We start from the raw sequence: 10,000 nt of genomic DNA, 5'->3' as shown, positions 1-10,000 counted from the left end.
CAATAAACCTCCTCCTCCTCCTCCTCCTCCTCTTCTTTTTATCTTCCTCTCTTTTCTTCGTCTTCCTAAACAGTTCTCTCTCTCTCTCTCTCTCTCTCTCTCTCTCTCTCTCTCTCTCTCTCTCTCTCTCTCTCTCTCTCTCTCTCTCTTTTTTCTCCACACTTTTTCTTTCGTTTTTTTCTCTCTATATACACTATCTTTATTACTCTCCTCCTCCTCCTCCTCCTTCTCCTCCTGCTCCTCAAGGAAAACGTAAAATAATCAAATAGAAAACGAGTAACGAAATCCTCACTTTTATTTAATTTTTCTTTCTTTTCTTTAGTTTCTCCTTGAATTCCTTAAACGTATACTATTAAGAAAGATATTAAGACGTGTATTGATAACGAAAACGGAGGAAAAGTCAATTAGTAAGTGATAAAAGGGCTATTTCTGTTTATATTGCAATTCTAAATTTTTATTTAGTTACCCCTTCAATTATTTCAAGGAGAACTATTACGGAACATACATGGACAGTTATAGAAAATGGAGAAAACGCTAATTTGTAAGCGAGAGAGAGAGAGAGAGAGAGAGAGAGAGAGAGAGAGAGAGAGAGAGAGGTGGGGAGTTTAAAAAGCTGCGGATATGAAAGATTGAGGGGAGAGGAGAGAGTGAAAGCCAAAGACAACAACAACAACAACAGCAAAAACAACAACAACAACCTACTACTACTACTACTACTACTGTTCATCGTCTTCTTTTCCTCTTCTTATTCATCTTTTCTTTTCTCTCTTTTATTCCCTCTCTATTTATCACTCGTTCCATATATACATTACCTTTATTACTCTCCTCCTCCTCCTCCTCCTCCTACCGAATTTTATCCAGAAAACTCTCATTTGAATATATACGAAGAGAGAGAGAGAGAGAGAGAGAGAGAGAGAGAGAGAGAGAGAGAGAGAGAGAGAGAGAGAGAGGAGGGGAAGGGGCGCAGTAACACCATCATCAGAGGAAAGGGAGACGATGTTCTCTCTCTCTCTCTCTCTCTCTCTCTCTCTCTCTCTCTCTCTCTCTCTCTCTCTCTCTCTCTCTCTCTCTTCGGGTGATAATGGCGCCTTCGGGTGATAATGTACTTATGTTTAAATAAAGAGAGAGAGAGAGAGAGAGAGAGAGAGAGAGAGAGAGAGAGAGAGAGAGAGAGAGAGAGAGAGAGAGAGAGAGAGAGAGAGAGAGAGAGAGATTTCTACAGCCTCTTTAGACCACACACATACATACACCCTTCCTCCCTCCTCCTCCTCCTCCTCCTCCTCCTCCTCCTCCTCCTCTTCCTTCTCCTCCTCGTCTTCTTCCTCCTCCACCTCCTCCTCCTTTCATAACCCATACAATTAATATCAATTTATATCACTTATTGCTAATCTCCTCCTCCTCCTCCTCCTCTTGCTTTCTCTCTTACCTAAACTGCCAAGATAATATATACTCCCTCTAATTTTACCTCCTCCTCCTTTTCCACAACAACGTTAAGTTACACAGACAATGAAAGGAATGTTCTCTTGGGCGAGAGGTACTGCCCGCCAGGTAGGGGACACTACTTGCACCAACTCATTCGTTAAGAAAATCTTATAACTTAGATAATAATGGCTTAAAACGCACACAAGCCAAGCATACTGTGTCCTCAGCTCATAATGATCCCCCTCCTGCTCTTCCTGCTTCCTCACTGATGCACGTAAGGGTCACGGCTCGAGTTCTACCCTTGGCATTGTAAGCGCGGGACTGAACTTGCTCTCCTCGGCACAGTGACACGAGAATGTGGCAGTGGAAGTCATTTTAGCTGAGCCAAAACTACACGTCAGTTACGTTGTGTGAATGGGCATTGTTGGCGAGGTTTTCCACGGCTCTAAATGGCTGACAGACCGTGGTGGCGCCAAATGTTAGTGCGATATTAGTGCACAGCTGCTGATGTATGAATTGTGAGCCAAATAACACAGATAAGTGACTGATAGAAATTATTATTTAGAGAATTAAATATACTAAATCATATAAATGTATTACTTCTATGCTTTTGAAAGGAGTCTTCATTGCAGTGATTCAGCATAATTAATTGAAAAGTGCATCACTGCCGCTAATGAAAAATAGTCATAATTTTATATTTTGTTTCATTCCTGTATCTGATTGGCTAAAGACCTTATCACATTCTTGAATCGAGGCCTCTGATTGGTGCGCCTGGTGGGTGCCGAAGTCTTTAGCTCCAAGCTGCTGAGCGCTCCAAGAAGGGGGCGCAAAGGTATACCATACCCTCTGACGAACAGGTTCCCAGTAAGACTGTGCAATGCCTGGATTTTCTACTGAAGATTTAGGCACAACACTCCATAATACGAGATTCAACAACAACAAGAGGAAACGACAAGCAATGGACGCCCAAGAGACCCTCGGTGAGAAGGGGAAGGCTAAGGAGAAACTAACCAAGAACAAGAAGAGGCGGCTGGAGAGCCTCGAAGACTGCACCAGCCACGAGAAGACGGTCACTGAAGGCTGTGCAGAGATGAAACATCGCGCGAGCCGGCGAGAACACAAAAATCAGAGGGACGGGAATGACATCAAAGGCAAGAAAACGATGAGCGTGGAGTGTTTTCATCCGATTATGGACCGCACCAAGAAGAGAAAGAGGCAGAACAAGGACGACGACGAGAAACAGAACAAGAGAAAGAAACAGGACACGGAGGAAACGGAAAACCAGGACAAGAAAAGGAAGAGGCAGGTTAATGACGACGACGAGAAGCAGAACAAGAAGAGGCAGAGGCAGGTTACGGACGATGACGAGAAGCAGGACAAGAAGAGGAAGAGGCTAGACACGGAGGACGACGAGAAGCAGGACAGGAAGAGGAAGAGGCAGGTTAAGGACGACGACGCGAAGCAGGACAAGAAGAGGAAGAGGCAGGACGCGGAGGACGACGAGAAGCAGGCAAAGAAGAGCAGGGGGGAGGGCAGGAGAGAACGAAAGAAGGGGGGAAGATGGAGTGCTGTCAATGCGTTAAGCACGGCATCAAGAGATGGAAGATGAGAGGGTGGTACAAAGACGACGTGGTGAGGCTGATGGTGGATGCCAAGAGAGTCAGCAAGGAGAGGAACGTGAGCAGGTGGTGCCGTCTTAATATTGGGAAAGAAAACCTGGTGTCCGCGACCGTGCGCGGCCACCCGTGCCTTGTCCAGCTTGACAGCGGCTCCTCATGCAGCCTCATGAGGCTAACACTGGCCCGGAGGCTGGGAATCGTCACGGGCAAGCAAGAGACGGTAAAGAAATACTTGTTTACCTGGGCTGGCATGCTGGAGTTGGACGTGATCGAGCTGGACGAGGTGGTGGTGATGCTGCGTCGCTACGTGGCGGTCAACACGCGCATGACGGTCATTGTACGCGGGGATGTGAGGAAGCACTACTTGGACCTAATAGTCATGTCCATGAGCCGCCTGCAGGAGGCCGAGGTGCGGCAGGAGTTCCATCCCGACGACAGCAGCACCCTGTTCCTGCGTCACCCAAAACGTCTGCGGCGGAGACAACCTTCGGACACACAACGCAAAACGTTCATGTTTGCCGCACGAGCGTTAGGCATCGAGGAGCCGCTGACGGTGATGGTGAACACTGGTAACGCGTCAACATTCTCTATCACTAAGACTGGTCAGGACAAGATGCTGTGCAGGACAGGCAAATCGACTGTGCTGCCGAAACGAGTCCTGCTGCACTTTGGTAGCGGCACAGACACTCTGCGAAAGATGGACACGATATACATGCGCCACTGGTTTGATTTCGTGTTTGGACGAACGCTGCTGTGTAAATTACAAGCAGCGATAGATTATGATGATTTGTCCATGACCTTGACGCTCAACGGAAAACGATACCGCTTCGACATCCTCACTCACGTCCTCCGTCTGCGTACGCCCAGAGGTGCCGCGTCCTCTCAGCCTCCGCCTTGATTTTATTGATTGATTGATTTTTTTGTTTTGTTTCGATTTGTTATCCATCAGGGAGGTCAGCAGAGGCAAGAAATAGATGAATAAAAATCCCGCTCAAAGAAGATCCCAAAACGAAAATAGGAGCAGTGAATAGAGTAGAAAAAATAGTCTGGCTTAAGGATATAAAACTGTGTTCTTCATTAAAGATATTAGACTAAGAAAATGAAGATTATGGACAGTAAATCAAGGTTATTAAGATAAAGGATAGTAGATTAAGAAAATAGTCTGGATTAAGGATATTAGTTAAGAAAATAGCCTGCATAGGAAAATATTACACTAAGAAATGAAGATTAATAATAACAAAATAAGGAAAATAAAATAAAAATATCAAATTAATAAAACGGCCTGGATTAAGAATAGTAGACTAAGAAAATAGTCTGGATTGAGGATAGTAGATTAAAAAAGTCTGAGTCAAAAATAGTCTAAATTGAGACTAATGCATTAACAAAAAAAATCAGGATTAAGGATGGTAGATCAAGGAAAGAGTCTGAATTAAGAAAAGTAGATTAAGAAAATAAACTGGATTAGAGATAATAAATCAAGAAAATAGTCTGAATTAAGGATAACAGATTAAGAAAATGGTCTGGATTAAGGAAATTAAGATCAAGGTTGATAGACTAAGAAAACAATCTGGATTAAGGATAGTAGATCAAGTAAATAGTTTGTATTAAGGATAGTAAATTAAGAAAGAGGTCTGGATTAAGAATATTACATTAAGAAGATAGACTGGATGAAGGATATTACTTCAAGAAAGTAGTCTACATTAAGAATAGTAGATGAAGAAAATTGTCTACATTAAGGATAGTAAATAAAAAAATAGTCTGGATTAACGACAGTAGATTAAGTAGATGATCTACTTTGTCTACCGTCTTAAGGATGGCAGATAAAGAAAATAGTACAGATTTAGGAGAGTAAATTAAGAAAATAGACTGGATTGAGGATTATACACTGATTAAGAAAATGTTGTCGTTAAGGATATTATAATTAAGGAATCTACAATTAAGGAGAGTAGATTAAGGACATAATTTGGATTAAGGACAGTAGATTAAGTAAATAGTCTGGATTAAGGACAATAGTCTGGATTAAGGACACTATATTAAGGAAATAGTCTGGATTAAGGACACTATATTAAGGAAATAGTCTGGATTAAGGACACTATATTAAGGAAATAGTCTGGATTAAGGACACTATATTAAGGAAATAGTCTGGATTAAGGACACTATATTAAGGAAATAGTCTGGATTAAGGACACTATATTAAGGAAATAGTCTGGATTAAGGACACTATATTAAGGAAATAGTCTGGATTAAGGACAATGAATTAAGAAAATAATGTGGATTAAGGACATTGAATTAAGAAAATAGTGTGGATTAAGGACAATGAATTAAGAAAATAGTGTGGATTAAGGCCTTAGTGAATTAAGGACACTTGGATGAATGTCATTAGGTTAAGAGCAGAGGTTGCAGCAATGGTTATGTACAAAGCAGTACACAGGTACATCCATGGGACTGAAAAGTTCTGTAAGGTAACACAGGCTGTGCTTGTATAGAGATATATTTATTATATTGTAATCTGATGTATTTATACACAAATATATTTCTATATTGTAATTTGATGTGTGAGTTTGAGATTTGGGTCCATATTGATGTTCGCTGTGTGCTTGTGACCTGATGTTAAATGTGTTTATATATATATATATATATATATATATATATATATATATATATATATATATATATATATATATATATATATATATATGGATGCGTTACATAATGACGGAAGTCTTGATAGTGTTCTTGCGAAATATTTTGAAAAAGAATATTTCAGTGTGTGTGTGTGTGTGTGTGTGTGTGTGTGTGTGTGTGTTCAGTTTTCCTTTTCTTCTATAATATAATTAATAATAATTAGACAATCAACTTCATTTAGAGTCACTTTAGTAGAGTGTTCGGAAATAAGAGACAATGACCATCACATAACGCTTATCATTTTCTTCAACTTTTTTTTATATTCATTTTCCTCCTTTTTTTTTTTCTTCAAGTAATTCTTCTTGAACGTATTCTTTTCTTCACATTATCATCTTCTTCTTCTACTCTTGTTTTGTGTCCAACCATGACAACAACGGAGGCAAGCCACGCAATATCATCACTTCCTTCATTGTTTCCACGTATACCTTAAAGACGGAAATAGATAAGGTGCTTTGCCCAAACACGTCAATGCTAAGCCCTTGTGCAACTGTTTGGCACATCTTTCCTTAATTACTAACCACTCTGAGACATCTTTTCCTTCCCCTTCTTTCTGTACATATTGTTAATAAAGAACAAAGCTCCGAAGACTGTTACTCCCCTCATCAACACAAGTCAAAGTCTTCGTCTAACACTGTGGACGCTTATCAAGACTACTCTCTCAAGAGGGAAGCTTCAAGACACTCATCCTCTAATTTTTGACAATCGTTTCTGACTCAGTTTGGGGACCGGCGCCTCAGGGAACATTTTTTTTCTTTCCAATTTTGTTGGCCTTGGCAGGTACCCCTCTTAAATAAAAATAAATTAAATGAATAAATAAAAATAAATAAATAAATAAAAAACAAAATGAAATAGAAAGGGATGAGGGAGATGGAGGGAGGGAGGAAATGTAAGGATGAAGGGAAGGGGGAGAGGAGGGAAGGAATGGGGAGAGAGAGGGAATGGGGAGGGAGGGAAGGGGAAGAGAAAATAGGGAGAGGGAATGGGGAGGGAGGGAGGAGGGAAGAGAGAGAATAGGGAGAGAGGGAGGGGGAAGATAGAGAGAGAGAGAGGGAGGGGAAAGAGAGAGAGAGAGAGAGAGAGAGAGAGAGAGAGAGAGAGAGAGAGAGAGAGAGAGAGAGAGAGAGAGAGAGAGAGAGAGAGAGAGAGAGAGAGAGAGCGCCATCTGCAGGTTTTGGGCGGCCGAAGCCACCATTCTCCCCGGAAAGTCAAATTTTCGCGTGTTTTTTGAGCGCGCCAAATCAACGTCTATGTCTCAAAAATACTGCACAACAAAGTATGATTCAAGCACGTCCAACACTTCTGGAAACTAGTATGCAGTATTACCAATGTCTCCTCCCATCAAACCTCTTCCCCTCTTCAGTTCAATGACCTCCCGTTAACATGCGTCTGATCACGCTTCAACAACGCTTGATTATATTAAGTTACACAGAATGAAAGGGATGATCTCGTGGGCAAGGAGGTACTGTCCGCCAGGTAGGGGATACTTTTTGCACCAACTCAGTCGCTATGGCAGTCTTATAACTGGCCATCGTAGTGGTGACATCGTGGACATTCACTGGGGTAAGCAGATGTCATGAATGAGGCATTGCAGTCAAGGATTATTAACTTCCCGGGCCATCAAACTACCCACACATTCGTAGAAAGGCAGAGGTCATTCCACCATTGAAGTGGAGAATCCTCCTCTCGCTCATTACACTTCAATTACATTTCACGACCACGTAAGTGTTTGATGCTCACCTTGTCCGAGCAGCGAGAGAGAGCCGAGTTCATGGCGGGTCTTGGCCTCCTGGACGGTGCGAGGAAGCTTGAGCTGAGCCAGCAACTCTTCGCTGAAAAGACAACAAAAAGGTATGAAGGCGCCACCCACTCCTACATCATCCCTGGACTGAGCGCGTCCCGCTATTACCTGCAGGAGCTCGGGATGCATTGCAAGAAAGCCATGACTTGACAACAAGGCAAATTAATCCTCATATATATTACGCGAGTGGCCTTCCTGGTTACGTTTTACACACACACACACACACACACACACACACACACACACACACACCTACCCACACAGACACACACACACCCACACAACTTCATCCTGGGATATGGAGAGTTGGTGAACAAAAAATACGCAGCACAGTGGTTAGACATAACGTCCAGCCTCCTCTCTGTCCTCACCAGCACTGAGAATAATAGGTGATGAGCGAAGGAAGGGTGTCGAAGCAGTTTTCAGAAGCTTGGAGTGAGTAGGAGGAGCCTTCGTTGTGGATCTCAATGAGGTAGTGTTGGATGTAGGGTCCCTTGTCCGGCGGGAGGCGCACGCTGAGGGCTCGGCTGTTTAGCTGGCTACTCTGTCGTACAATGACGTTCTGAAAAGAGAGGAATTTCTTGGCTACCGGTAAGGAGATGAAAGGCTTGGAATATGTCTTGGAATGGATACGCATCGGTTTCGAATCATCAGATTATACGCACAACAGAATGGAAACATACACACATATGCACACAGCTACGTCAAAATAATACAAGGGAATACAGCAGTACCACAGAAATGTCAATTCCTTGGCAATAACTACTCGTATACTGATTAGTTTGGCAAACCCTGACAGCTGATCCGAACTCACCTAATACATTCATGGTGCTTAACCACGTGGCAAGATTAATGATCTTTTCATCATTAGTTCACAAACTGTTCGTGATTGCGACCAAACAAATGCTTCTTAAGATGGGAGAAGTGTTAATGAATACATCTCAGGTAAAAAAAAAAAAGTGTGGAAACGAGAATATAGAGGATTTACCATATATATATATATATATATATATATATATATATATATATATATATATATATATATATATATATATATATATATATATATATATATATATATATATATATATATATATATATATATATATATATATATATATATATATATATATATATATATATATATATATATATATATATATATATATATATATATATATATATGGTAAATCCTCTATATTCTCGTTTCCACACTTTTTTTGTTTTGTTTTAACCTGAGATGTATTCATTAACACTTCTCCCATCTTAAGAATGATTTGTTTGGTCGCAATCACGAACAGCTTGTGAACTAATAATGAAAAGATTATTAATACGTGGAGTCATTCACTTCCTTGGAGCGACTTGGATACAATCATGTTCACAAAACTTTCACTCAGGGTACATGCACAGCTAGTGTTTCCACCAAACGGAAAACTCTCATTTGAATATATACGAAGAGAGAGAGAGAGAGAGAGAGAGAGAGAGAGAGAGAGAGAGAGAGAGAGAGAGAGAGAGAAAAAACATCGTCTCCGTTTCCTCTGATGATGGTGTTACTGCGCCCCCTTCCCTCCTCTCTCTCTCTCTCTCTCTCTCTCTCTCTCTCTCTCTCTCTCTCTCTCTCTCTCTCTCTCTCTCTCTCTCTCTCTCTCTTCGTATATATTCAAATGAGAGTTTTCTGGATAAAATTCGGTAGGAGGAGGAGGAGGAGGAGGAGGAGAGTAATAAAGGTAATGTATATATGGAACGAGTGATAAATAGAGAGGGAATAAAAGAGAGAAAAGAAAAGATGAATAAGAAGAGGAAAAGAAGACGATGAACAGTAGTAGTAGTAGTAGTAGTAGGTTGTTGTTGTTGTTGTTGTTGTTGTTGTTGCTGTTGTTGTTGCTGTTGTTGTTGTCTTTGGCTTTCACTCTCTCCTCTCCCCTCAATCTTTCATATCCGCAGCTTTTTAAACTCCCCTCTCTCTCTCTCTCTCTCTCTCTCTCTCTCTCTCTCTCTCTCTCTCTCTCTCTCTCTCTCTCTCTCTCTCTCTCTCTCTCGCTTACAAATTAGCGTTTCCTCCATTTTCCGTAACTGTCTATGTATGTTCCGTAATAGTTCTCCTTGAAATAATTGAAGGGGTAACTAAATAAAAATGTAGAATTGCAATATAAAGAGAGAAATAACCCTTTTATCACTTACTAATTGACTTTTCCTCCGTTTTCGTTATCAATACACGTCTTAATATCTTTCTTAATAGTATACGTTTAAGGAATTCAAGGAGAAACTAAAGAAAAGAAAGAAAAATAAATAAAAGTGAGAATTTCTTTACTCGTTTTCTATTTGATTATTTTACGTTTTCCTTGAGGAGCAGGAGGAGAAGGAGGACGAGGAGGAGGAGGAGGACGAGGAGGAGGAGAGTAATAAAGGTAGTGTATATATAGAGAAAAAAACGAAAGAAAAGGTGTGGAGAAAAAGGAGAGAGAGAGAGAGAGAG

The 10,000-nt window shown here is 41.0% G+C and overlaps 1 long non-coding RNA gene across 2 annotated transcripts in view; it reads right to left on the bottom strand.

Moving 5' to 3' along the window:
- LOC135097212 (uncharacterized) overlaps nucleotides 1–10,000 on the bottom strand; it is a 76,528-nt gene that overhangs the window by 50,325 nt on the left and 16,203 nt on the right. For both annotated transcript variants that reach the window (XR_010265461.1, XR_010265462.1), the window contains exons 2-3: nucleotides 7,896–8,086; nucleotides 7,464–7,555 (exon numbers count right to left, since the gene is read on the bottom strand). This is a non-coding gene — a long non-coding RNA (uncharacterized LOC135097212). The remainder of the gene's footprint in view (nucleotides 1–7,463; nucleotides 7,556–7,895; nucleotides 8,087–10,000) is intronic.

The sequence above is a fragment of the Scylla paramamosain genome, unplaced genomic scaffold, assembly GCF_035594125.1.
Source record: "Scylla paramamosain isolate STU-SP2022 unplaced genomic scaffold, ASM3559412v1 Contig14, whole genome shotgun sequence".
NCBI classification, from domain to species: domain Eukaryota; kingdom Metazoa; phylum Arthropoda; class Malacostraca; order Decapoda; family Portunidae; genus Scylla; species Scylla paramamosain.
The sequence above is the reverse complement of the archived record's forward strand: the minus strand, read 5'-3'. Positions and strand labels throughout refer to the sequence as shown.